The sequence below is a fragment of the Silene latifolia genome, chromosome Y (assembly GCF_048544455.1).
Source record: "Silene latifolia isolate original U9 population chromosome Y, ASM4854445v1, whole genome shotgun sequence".
Taxonomy (NCBI): domain Eukaryota; kingdom Viridiplantae; phylum Streptophyta; class Magnoliopsida; order Caryophyllales; family Caryophyllaceae; genus Silene; species Silene latifolia.
The window spans coordinates 459,806,019-459,819,310 of record NC_133538.1 but is presented as its reverse complement, the minus strand read 5'-3'; the positions used below and the strand labels follow the sequence as shown (position 1 = coordinate 459,819,310).

Here is a 13,292-nt window from a genome sequence, read left to right as displayed (position 1 = left end):
TCCCTTTACTAAGGACTGAGAAAACATAATATTCTCATGTATATTTCTACCTTGGACAAAAGCATCTTGCTCAGGCCCAATAAGGGTAGGAAGAAGAGGACTTAGTCGTGCAGCAAGGACCTTGCTAATGGTTTTATAGATAGTAGTGCAGCAGGAGATAGGCCTATAGTCAAGGACAGATGCACTAATTTTCTTTTGAGGGATTAGTGTAATGAGGGTAGCATTAGCCTGCTTACACATTTTCCCAGTTTTGAAGAAAGCTTGAACAGTATTGCAAAAATCAAGACCCACATGATTCCAGGAGGTCTTGAAGAAAGCTGAGGAGAACCCATTAGGGCCTGGACTTTTATCAGAACCAATATAAAAAAGAGCAGCCTTAATTTCAGAGTTTTCAATAGGCTTGAGAAGTGAACAAAAATCCTCTTGCTATAAAGATGTACCATTCTAAATAAAAGGCACATCCAGGAGAGTAATGGGCTTAGTAGTGCCTAGTAAACCCTTATAGTACTCAATGAAAGCACTAGCGACATTATCAAGCCCCAATCTCTCCTGGCCATTCTTGTCCTAAATTTGACCAATGACTTGCTGACATTTTCTCTCCTGAAGTCTAGCATAAAAATACTTAGAGGAAGAGTCATTACGTGTTATGTGTGTGAGCTTAGCCTTCTGTTGGAGAATAGTTTTTTGAGCTTGCTTAAGCTGTACATACCTCTGCAATAAAACCTTTTCATTGTTCAGAAGAGAGGCAGACAACGGATCAATTTTGGATAGCCTACTGACAAACATATAGCTGATCTTTAGCATCCTTAACCCTCTTAGAAATATCACTAAAGTTCTCCTTGTGCAAGTTCTTTAGAGCTTTTTTACATTCTTTAGCCTAGTAAAGAGGTAGAGCCATGAGCAGGGCTACTCTAGGCTTCCTGAACAGTGGACTGATAGTAGGGGTGATAAACCCAGCAATTTAGAAAGCTAAAACGTTTGCCAATATAGGGTTCATCAAATACAGTGACTAAGACAGGGGAGTGGTCTGAAATCCCAGCAGGAAGAAAATTTACAGATGTAGCAGGGAGGTGGTTAAGCCATGCAGAGTTAACACGGGCTCTATCCAGCTTGGACCACATCCTTGTACGCACCTCTTGCTTATTAGTCCAAGTAAACTCACACCCAGTCCCAGAGAGATCATCAACTCCACATTGCAGTAAACAGTTATTGAACTCGAGCATTTCCTCGAAATTAGGAGAATTATTACTAATTCTATCAATGAGATTTCTAACAACATTAAAATCACAAAGAAGGATCCATTTGTCCACAGAGAGACTGATATCAAAGAGAGCATCCCATAAGACAGTTCTCTCTTTCCCATCATTACTAGCATAAATGACAGTAACATGAAAAGTTTAGCCAGTAGCATGGTGGGTTACAAGACAATGATTAAACTGAGCATGGATTATTAAGGGAGAGATTAAAATAGTTGCAGGCTTCCAAATCAACCAGATTCTTCCATTATAGTGAGAGCTATAGTTGCAAAGGACCTTATAGGCATGAAACTGACTATTAATAATAGTTCTTGCTTTGTTTTCCTTTATTATGGTTTCTAAAATACCAAGGACATCCGCTATATTAGTAAGCAAGAAGTCACTGACCTCCTGTATTTTGAGAGGGTCATTGTCCCCTCTAATATTCCGGGTAGATAGCTTCATATTACCTCTTATCAGGAGGTAAGTTTTCCCCTAGAGCAACTCCATTCTCTTTATCATTATTGGATGCTGAGTCTCTCTTCAAGGCTATTTGAGCCCCAGCCATCCTATGCTCCTGGTTGCATTCTAGATGCTTTTCAGCAAGCTGAATAGAAGAAACAATCCCGTGCGCAGGAGATCCTTGATCAGTGGTAGAGGGATCAAGTCTGCTGGCCAAACAGAAAGTATTCTCTAGAACAGCAGCTGAGGTACCACCTAGCAACTCAGGGTTTGGGTGGTCCACTATGGAAACAGCAGGTTTTTGTGCCACCTGTTGTTGAACAGTTGTATCCTTTAGATTCTACTAATCAGTTAAGATAGAAAAACTGTTGCAAAGAGCAACATGAGTAGGAGCGCCTTACTTAGGAGGGGTAACTCTCTTTAAGGCTATTTTAGTATCCCCCACCTTGCCCTTCTTACTGCATTCTTGATGCATTTCAGTAGTAGGGGGAAGTAAGGGAGCCTCCTAACTCTCAGTCAAGGAGACATCCTGCACTTTTTCCACTACTGAGGTACCACCTAGTAGGCAAGATTTTTTGACAGGCTTAAAAACCTATTTGGGTTGATTAGGCACCACCACCTTATATTGAGGCTTAACAGGGGGCTTCCTCAGCTTACAAGATCTTTCCAAGTGCCCCATTTTCCCACACTCTATACATTAATGAGGGAGCCACTCATAGATGATTCTTTGCTCAGAGGGACCAAAGGGGGTATTAAGACATACAGATTCAGGGAGAGAGGAGGATATATCTACCTCCACCATGATCCTAGCAAAAGGAGAGCTTCTCTTTGCAGATGGTTGGGATATCAGCAAACATAGGTCTCCTTATTCTGCTTGCCATCTTACTGAGGACAACACTAGATCAGAGATAAGGGTCTAGATCTGGGAATAACACTCAAATAGGAATGGTAGAGACCTTCTCCATGATTGTAGAGAAAGATGGTGTCCATTGTTTAAGGATGAGTGAGTAAGAGTTTAGTTTCCATGGTCCTGCTTTAAACACATTATGCATTTCAGCTTCAGAAGAAAACCTAAAACTAAACCACCCTTTCTTGAAGTACTGGACAATAGGCTTAGCAAAGGTCCCACAATTCTTGTCAATGACTTGCTTCAGTGTAGGTTTAAGACCTATAACATGTCCCATAAAGGTATGCTGCCAAAGTTTAAGTTCATCCTTTATGTCCTCCAAATCTACATCAATGTCCCCAGCTTTTTGACATTCCTGATGCAAGAACAGACTCATACCTACAGGATTCTTGGGCTTAACAACCTCTGACCATTTCTTAGAGGTACCCCCAACCTGCTTAACAGTGCCAGAATCTGGAGGTATAACTGTATCCCCAAAAACAGGAGGAACATCAATATCCCCAGAAATAACAATTGTCCCAGCACTACCAAGAGGAATAGGTGCTTTAGACACAGCTGACTGTTCATCAGTAGGAACCACATGAATTGGAACCACAGATGCATCAGCATTCAAAGATTCCACAGATACAACAACAGCGTGAACTGCTATAGATTTATCAGGAATAATAGCAGAACAAATCTTAGCAATAGAACTACTATTGACAGTATCAGTAGCAGAAACAACTTTCGATTTCAACGAAATAGCATGCGAATTCAAGGTAACAGGACTAATTATAGGTTTAATCACTGGTACTGGAGTAGTAACAATCTTCGGAGTAGGAGAAGAATGATTAGATTTACCTCATCCTCCATAAGAATGAATAGCATCAACGTTTAAATCATTTAGGCTTATATTTTGCGGAATATTTTCCTGGGTTTTATACGAATTGTTAGAATTACACACCAAATTATCCTCATGATGATCAGTGGAGATCGAGGAGTGCAATGGCGTTCTCGCTTTGGGCGGGCGCCCTCGGCCTCGGGCCATAGAGCTCAGAGAAGTTCAACAATGGCGTCTAAATAACAGAGAAAATGTTTATAGAGAGAGAAAGCTCATCTCTCTAAAAGTCTTCATTTATTATTGTTATTGTTATTATTGTTATTATTATTGTTCTTATTCTTATTCTTTTTCTTATTCTTATTACTATTACTATTACTATTACTATTACTATTACTATTACTATTACTACTACTACTACTACTATTACTATTACTATTACTATTATTACTATTATTATTATTATTATTATTGTTATTACTAATATTATTATTGTTATTGTTATTATTATTGTTATTATTGTTCTTATTATTGTTCATATAATTATTCTTATTCTTAGTCTTATTATTCTTATTATTATTATTCTTCTTCTTCTTCTTCTTCTTCTTATTATTATTATTATTATTATTATTATTATTATTATTATTATTATTATTATTTAAAAAATCCGGAACTTTTTATTGATATCAAAACTAATTTTACAAGAAATTGGTGAGTAGCGGATATAAAACCTTGGCACCCACTCCCTTAGCAATAGCAAAGCTAAGTGTAGTAAAAATAAAAGCAGCTGCGCGAACCCCAGCATTCTGGGAAACCGAAAATTTCTGAATCCGCTTGAGCAAAGCAACAACATCCGTCCCCAACTCCACCAACGAAGAGAAAGAAAAATGTAAGAACTCATATCCAACTGCCTCACTCAAGCTCTGATACTTAGCACACTTTCGCTCCGTTGCATCAACCACCACGCGTCTGGGCATAAAGTGAGACATCCCGGACCGAGTCAAAGGAGATGATCCATTCAAATCCACACACACATCTCGTCCCTTTTATCAAAAATAAAGAAAATAATCCGCCGGACGTAGGGGCTTATCATGCCTATTGATTATTATTATTATTATTATTGTTACTGTTACTGTTACTGTTACTGTTACTACTACTACTACTACTATTATATATATATATATATATATATATAGGGTTTTGATCCGATGAGAACCCCTTTTGCGTGAGAACCTCGGGTTCAGAACCTCTGTACCAAAGGTTCAGAACATTATACCCCAGGTTCAAAATATTTGTATTAAATGTTCCAGGGTTTAAGTGGGGTACAAAGATTAACTGGCTGACTAAATTAACAATCGTAAGTCATCAACATTTCACCTATCACGAAATTAGCAAAAAACAAAAATCTCTTATCCCCTAAAATAATCAAACTACGGTTTAATAACCTAAAGTCTCCAATTTTTTACCAAATCAAACTGACTATCATTCATTATTAAACTTCCCAATTCGTACAAAAAAATCAAGCAAACTCAACTCACATTCAAACTCAATAGATTCAAAAGAAAAAAAATATACAGACACTTTGCTGATTTCAGAAAAGTATTAGAACGAGAGAGAAACTCAATATCTTCAATTACACGAGTGATAACCTTTCGAAAAATCTCTGCTCGAAGTTTTACCGACTGTAAATTCACTTGTTGCATTGTCGGATTCAGCCGCTCCGCTGGCGGTTACAGTTGTTATTGCGGCGCTTGGTGTTGCTGTTGTTGTTGATCACCTATCATTTGGGCATCCATTTTTACTGCTGCTAATTTTACAATAACAAACTAACAGTAGCTATTGTTTTGAGTTTTTTTTCGTATTTGTTTTGATGAATGGAAGGAAAAAAAATTCAAGGAATTGAATTTGTTGATTTAATACTATAATTGGGTTATTCGGTTGACTACTTTATTATGACTAAAAAGGAAGAAAATAGGGAAATTATAGGGGTGAGTGCTTGATATTTTTTTTTGTTTTTAGGAGAAACGTATGTGAGTTTCTAACAAATTGTGATTTATTTTATTATGTTTTTTGGGTAGGTTGTTTATGATTGGTGAAATATTGATGAATTATGATTGTGAAGTCCGTTAGTAATCAAGAATCTAGTGACCGGCTGGTAATGAACATTTGGTACAAAGTTTTTGAACCTCTAGTACAAAGCTTCTGAACATTTGGTACAAGGGTTCTGAACTTGAGGTTCTCACGGTTCTCATGGGAAGATGGTTCTCATAGGATCCCAAATATATACTCCCTCCGACCCAGACCAAAGGTAACAGTTACCTAAAATGGACGAACCACATCAAAGGTAACATACTATAAATGGCATATTTTTGGACAATATAATCCTTATACCCTCCTCATATTTACACAAATGTCATCATGTGGCCCACCCACTAACTCCTTATTTAACTCACCTAAACCCATTTAATAATACCCACTACCCATGTGGCCCACTCACCAATCTTTCCATCTTTGCCCCTCCTTTTTACCTCTTTTCTTAAATAACCCATTTTTCACCATGTTACCTTTCGTCTGGGTCGGAGGGAGTATATATATATATAGAGATTGGATTTGATGATTTTGGTTCTTATGGTGAGTTGTGAGTTAGGGGAATCTCAACCATTAGACTAAATTAGAGATGAGTGGCCAAGATTAATCTTAGTTGTCATATAAAAGCATTGTTATTTAGTTTATTTTCTCTTTTTTTTTTCTAGTGCTACTCTTTTTTTTTTTTTCTTTACTTTTTTTATCTCTTTTTTTTACCTCGTGTTATTATGTTTTTTTTTACAACTTTGATTTTTTTTTTTCTCTTATGTTTTTCTCTAATTTTCTCATTATGTTACATTTTTTTCTTTTTCTTTTTGTACCAAATTTTTTTTTGCTTGAATTTTTTTTCACTCTTATTTTTTTTACCTCGTGTTATTATGCTGTTATTGTGCTTTTTTCTTTAACTTGATTTTTTAACGACTTTGATTTTTTTTTCTCTTTTTTTTTTTACCACATGTTATTGTGCTGTTATTGTTATTCCGCTGTTATTGTGATGCTATTCTCTCATTACTTTGATTTTTTTTTTACGACTTTGATTTTTTTCTCTTTTTTTTTACCACGTGTTATTGTCTTTGTTATTGTTACTCACATTTGTTATTGTGATGTTATTCTGCTGTCACTTTAATTTTTTTTACGAATTTGATTTTTTTTTTTTACCACGTGTTATTGTGCTGTTATTCTACTATTATTCTGCTACTATTGTGATGTTATTCCTGTTTCACTTTTGATTTTTTTTACTACTTTGATTTTTTTACTTTTTTTTTACCGCATGTTATTGTGCTGTTATTCTGGTGTTATTGTGATGTTATTCCAGTGTCACTTTGATTTTTTTTACTACTTTTGATTGTTTTTACTTTTTTCTACCACATGTTATTGTGCTGTTATTCTGGTGTTATTGTGATATTATTCCAGTGTCATTTACATTTTTTTACTACTTTGATTTTTTTACCCTTTCTTTTACCACATGTTATTGTGCTGTTATTCTGGTGTCATTGTTATTCTGGTGTTATTGTGATGTTAATCCGATGTTACTTTGATTTGTTTACTACTTTGATATTTTTACTCTTTTTTAACACGTGTTATTGTGCTGTTATTCTGGTGTTATTATGATGTTATTCCGGTGTCAGTTTGATTTTTTTTTTACTACTTTTGATTTTTTTCACTCTTTTTTTACCACGTGTTATTGTGCTGTTATTCTGGTAGTATTGTTAGTCTTGTTGATACAAGAGGGAAAGATAACAAAGAAAAACAAGAAATCTACGTGCTGATCTCTACCCAAACTTTCAAAGAGTGGCACGGTTTAAAAAGAAAACAGTTTAGTCAATACACAGACTCATTCTAGGGTATAAATCTCTTGTTTCCTCTTACTAGTGCGTATCTATAGAGTAGTCAAAATGCGTCATTTATGACCTACAGGAGTGATCAAAGCTCGACTATATGAGCTTTACTTTTGAGTTTGTGATATCATAAAAAATCTTGTTTAGAAACTACCTTCTCCTTATATAATGTAATTTTATCAATTCGGCACTTATTTCTTGCAAATCAAATGAGATACATCATTTAACAAAGAAATTTTGCCACCACTACTTGTTTTCAGATTCAATAAATATAATTATTTTGGTGAAATTACTTTTCCTAATTTATTGCAACAACAAACGCAATTAAAAAGACGAATCAAAACCACACAACACGAAAACATTACTCAAATCTTCACTCATCATCGATCGCTTACATCAAAATCAGCGTCAATGAAAAAAAGAGTAATGAAGATATGCACAGAAATCTACACACTTGGAGAATATATGACCAATATGCAAGTTGGTAAACTACACAGGAAACTCCAGTCATTGAAGATATACACAAAAGGCCGAGGCTAATCCTAATATGCAATCCTGATCTCTATTAACATCTTGGTTTACAGATGTTCAGTATGAAAAAACATGATCCGTTTAGATTGAGATATGACATTTCAAGAATTACTTTAGAGTACTCAAGACAGTAAAAAAGGAAAAAAGGAGTCTACTAAGCAAATGAGGAAAAACAGCAAGAATAGTGACAGCTTTGTTTAGGCTTAACAGACGACAAGAAAGTCCAATAAGTCCAAATGGTTCTCAGTGTATTCCACACAGCAATATCTGTCCCCCACTTCTTGTTTTAGTATCACAGACCAACATAAGACGAGATCTTTTCTTGCCTGCACCAAATACTCAGGGTCAGTGACCAATTAAGTAGACGGCTATTACAGGCTTAAACTTGGTTCAGTGTTCAATCTAGGTCGAGGAGCAAGTTCGAGTTCATGGACTATGTTCTAGTAAGGACAATTCGGTTTGAGGATCAATGGACGGAGTCAGAACCATGCAACTATGGCTAAACTGATTTACCTGCCAACCAAATATGAGTAGCTTGTGAACTAGAAGGGGGATAACATCATCTTTGCATATTTCAATTGTGAGCTGGAGAATCTGGTCGGGGCTTGGCTCAGCTTCACCATCTCCAGAGAGAATGACCACACACACATCTGGAAATGAGTTGAAAGGAGAGACTTACTTTTGAACCCCTAAACGATACATTTGATCAGCGTTGTCAAACTTCTTAATTTTCTCATAATAAAGAGCATAGGCCTGGTAATACAAGGACCGTTTCATCCCAATCTTGTTTACTTCCATAGTCCGCAACAACGCTTTCGGATCATCCACATAATCCATCTGCGGAGCCACCCACCCACCCATATATAAATTCAACTCCCTAACTCAATTACAAACAAGCAATCGATTAATTAATTGCAAGAAACTAACCAGTTGAAGCCAAATGCGGAGGTAACGCAAGTCGTTACGGTAGCGTCTATCGGAGTCGAAAGTCTGGGCGCATTTTTGAAGGAAGCGAGGAAGCTTATCCTTGAGAAGCTGACGTGGCAGGGAATCTCAAAGCTTCCGAACTCCGCTGCATTAGACGAATGTTAGAGAGAGTAAAAGAGAGAAAGTAATGTAATACTTACCGAAGCCATGGAAGAAGAGGATCGTTGCCGGAGTATGATTTGATGTCGGAAATTAGGGATGTGAATAGATAGTTGGGAAGTGGGTAGTGTTAAGAAGTACAACTAATGAGATCTAATCTCTGCCCTTGGTTTCTTTTGATCTAATGGTTGAGATTTTCCAAACTCACAACTCACCGTAAGAACCAAACTCACGAGATCCCGCCTATATATATATATATATATATATATATATATATATATATATATATATATATATATATTAAAAAAACCGGAACTTTTTATTGAGATCAAATCAAAGTTTGCAAAAAATTGGTGGGTAGCCGAGATACAATCTGGGCACCCACTCCCTTAGCAATAGCAAAGCTAAGTCTAGTAAAAATAAAAGCAGCTGCGCGATCCCCAGCATCCTGGGAAACAGAAAATTTATGAATCCGCTTGAGCAAAGCAACAACATCCGTCTCCAACTCCCCCAACGAAGAGAAAGAAAAAGGTAAGAAACCATATCCAACTACCTCGCACAAGCTACGATACTTGGCACACTTGCGCTCCGCCGCATTAACCACCACGCGTCTGGGCATAAAGTCAGACATCCCGAACCGAGTCAAAGGAGATGATCCAGTCAAATCCACACACTCATCTCGTCCCCTGTACCAAAAATAAAGCAAAAGATCCGCCGGACGTAGGGGCTTATCATGCCCATCGATTATTATTATTATTATTATTATTATTATTATTATTATTATTATTATTATTATTATTATTATTATTATTATTATATTATTATTATTATTATTATTATTATTATATTATTATTATTATTATTATTATTACAATTATTATTATTATTATTATTACTATTACTATTACTATTACTATCATTATCATTATATATATATATATATATATATATATATATATATATATATATATATAGAGAGAGAGAGAGAGAGAGAGAGAGAGAGAGAGAGAGCCGGGATCCGGTGAAAACTCCTAAATATTTGAGGATTGAGGATTAGTGAATACAATATCACGAAAAATCTGACCTTTGCCAAAAAAAAATTTTTTTTTTTTTTTTAAAAAAATTATAATTTTTTTTTTCCGTGACATGTGTTTTTTTTTGTGATATTTTATCGAATAACTGTGATATTGTATTGAACAACCTCGATATTGTAACGAAATCCTCAATCCTCAAAAAGATAGTGTATCCTCACATGATCCCATTCATATATATATATATATATATATATATATATATATATATATATATATATATATATATATATATATATATATATATATATATATATATATATATATATATATAGGCCGGATCCGGTGAGGCCGCTAATTATGGCGAGGCGGCCGGCCTCACCATATTCCCTCATGGACTGATTTTCAATGTTTATTGGGCTGGAAACTTAGGGTCATTCCTAACTTTTCTTTTGCCCCAAATATTTTCTCACACACAAAAGTCCAAATACTTTACTCTATATCTCTAAAATATAACAAACAAAATTCTTAAGCTACAGCTTGTGAGACTACTTGATTTATCTAAGCTTGGACCTGATTTTGTGAACCCTATGCATGTTTTTGTGAAACTTGGACCTTATTTTGTGAATCTAAGACTTGAATAGGTGACTTTAGACATACATTGGCAATGGTAATTATTATATAATAATAGTATATTTATATTTGTTCATCTATGTGGGTCTCGAACCCACACCTTGCGCAATAGCACAATGCTCTACCTTTTGAGCTAATAGATGATATTGTACCAAAATTAAATTATACATCAACAAGTAACAAAGACATGAAAACATTAGTAACTTCATGTACAAGGTCTATAAATCACAAAATAAAAAAAGAGCAAAATAGGTGATTTCGACCATTTTATGACCAAATTTCACAATATTACCTTCTAGTTTCACAAAACAAGCTCTAAGATTCACAAAATAAGGTATATGATTCACAAAATAAGAAAAAAGAGAAAAATAGGCGATTTTGACCATTTATGAGTTATGACCAAGTTTCACAATATAAGGCCCCTAGGATTCACGAAACAAGGTCTATGATTCACAAAATTATAAAAAGAGCAAAATAGGTGATTTCGACCATTTTGTGACCAAATTTCACAATATTACCTTCTATTTTCACAAAACAAGCTCTAAGATTCACAAAATAAGGTATATGATTCACAAAATAAGAAAAAGAGGAAAATAGGCGATTTTGACCATTTATGACCAAGTTTCACAATGTAAGGCCTAGGATTCACGAAACAAGGTCTATGATTCACAAAATAATAAAAAGAGCAAAAAAGGTGATTTCGACCATTTTGTGACCAAATTTCACAATATTACCTTCTATTTTCACAAAACAAGTTCTAAGATTCACAAAATAAGGTATATGATTCACAAAATAATAAAAGGAACAAAATAGGTGATTTTGACCATTTATGACCAAGTTTCACAATATAAGGCCTAAGATTCACGAAACAAGGTCTATGATTCACAAAATAAGAAAAAGAACAAAATAGGTGATTTCGACCATTTTATGACCAAATTTCACAATATTACCTTCTAGTTTCACAAAACAAGCTCTAAGATTCACAAAATAAGGTATATGCTTCACAAAATAAGAAAAAGAGGAAAATAGGCGATTTTGACCATTTATGACCAAGTTTCACAATATAAGGCCTAGGATTCACGAAACAAGGTCTATGATTCACAAAATAATAAAAAGAGCAAAATAGGTGATTTCGACCATTTTGTGACCAAATTTCACAATATTACCTCCTATTTTCACAAAACAAGTTCTAAGATTCACAAAATAAGGTATAGGATTCACAAAATAATAAAAGGAACAAAATAGGTGATTTTGACCATTTATGACCAAGTTTCACAATATAAGGCCTATGATTCACGAAACAAGGTCTATGATTCACAAAATAAGAAAAAGAGCAAAATAGGTGATTTCGACCATTTTATGACCAAATTTCACAATATTACCTTCTAGTTTCACAAAACAAGCTCTAAGATTCACAAAATAAGGTATATGATTCACAAAATAAGAAAAAGAGGAAAATAGGCGATTTTGACCATTTATGACCAAGTTTCACAATATAAGGCTTAGGATTCACGAAACAAGGTCTATGATTCACAAAATAATAAAAAGAGCAAAATAGGTGATTTCGACCATTTTGTGACCAAATTTCACAATATTACCTTCTATTTTCACAAAACAAGCTCTAAGATTCACAAAATAAGGTATAGGATTCACAAAATAATAAAAGGAGCAAAATAGGTGATTTTGACCATTTATGACCAAGTTTAACAATATAAGGCCTAGGATTCACGAAACAATGTCTATGATTCACAAAATAAGAAAAAGAGCAAAATAGGTGATTTCGACCATTTTATGACCAAATTTCACAATATTACCTTCTAGTTTCACAAAACAAGCTCTAAGATTCACAAAGTAAGGTATATGATTCACAAAATAAGAAAAAGAGGAAAATAGGCGATTTTGACCATTTATGACCAAGTTTCACAATATAAGGCCTAAGATTCACGAAACAAGATCTATGATTCACAAAATAATAAAAAGAGCAAAATAGGTGATTTCGACCATTTTGTGACCAAATTTCACAATATTACCTTCTATTTTAGCTCCAATATTCTTGTCCCAGAGAAACATGTAATATTTGTTGGAGGAATGAGCCAAATTTCACAATATTACCTTCTATTGTCCCAGAGAAACCACAGCCAAGAAGGTTCCTTGAGTATTTGAAACAAAGAAACAAGTAATATTTGTTAGTACGTAACAACTAGCAACAATGAATGCTAGGATTAAATATATATTTCCGTGTATATATCGAGTGTCTTACAGGATGGTTAGCTTTGCCAGTTGCCCAATATTTGGAGGAAGTGAACCTGTAAGTCCTATATTGTAGGATAGATCTCTGCATACATCAGATAGAGATGATGGATATGACACCAACGCAAGGGTAAAAGTCGATATAATCACAAACGGTTTTTCAGAGTAGTAAGTGGCACCAAAGAGCATTAATAATGCCACAATGACAGCTTAATTCATCAAACAAAACAAGGAGGGTACTTAAACTGCCTCATGGCTCATTCCTCCAACAAATCACAATGTATTAAAATCCACATTGTACCAAAACTTACAGGATCTGCAATTCAGATAACAATACAAGGTCTCCGGTCAGCTGCCTGTTAAGCCAATACTTGATAATGTTCTGAAACACAAGTGGTTCGTTTAGACTCCGCATCT

General features: G+C 34.8%; 1 long non-coding RNA gene across 1 annotated transcript; it reads right to left on the bottom strand.

The window, feature by feature from the left end:
• Positions 1-7,878: 7,878 nt before the first annotated feature.
• Positions 7,879-9,099, bottom strand: LOC141633439 (uncharacterized). The gene is made up of 3 exons (XR_012538204.1): positions 8,803-9,099; positions 8,389-8,712; positions 7,879-8,201 (listed from the first exon to the last, which is right to left on the bottom strand). It is a non-coding gene; the product is annotated as an uncharacterized LOC141633439 (long non-coding RNA).
• Positions 9,100-13,292: the final 4,193 nt, after the last annotated feature.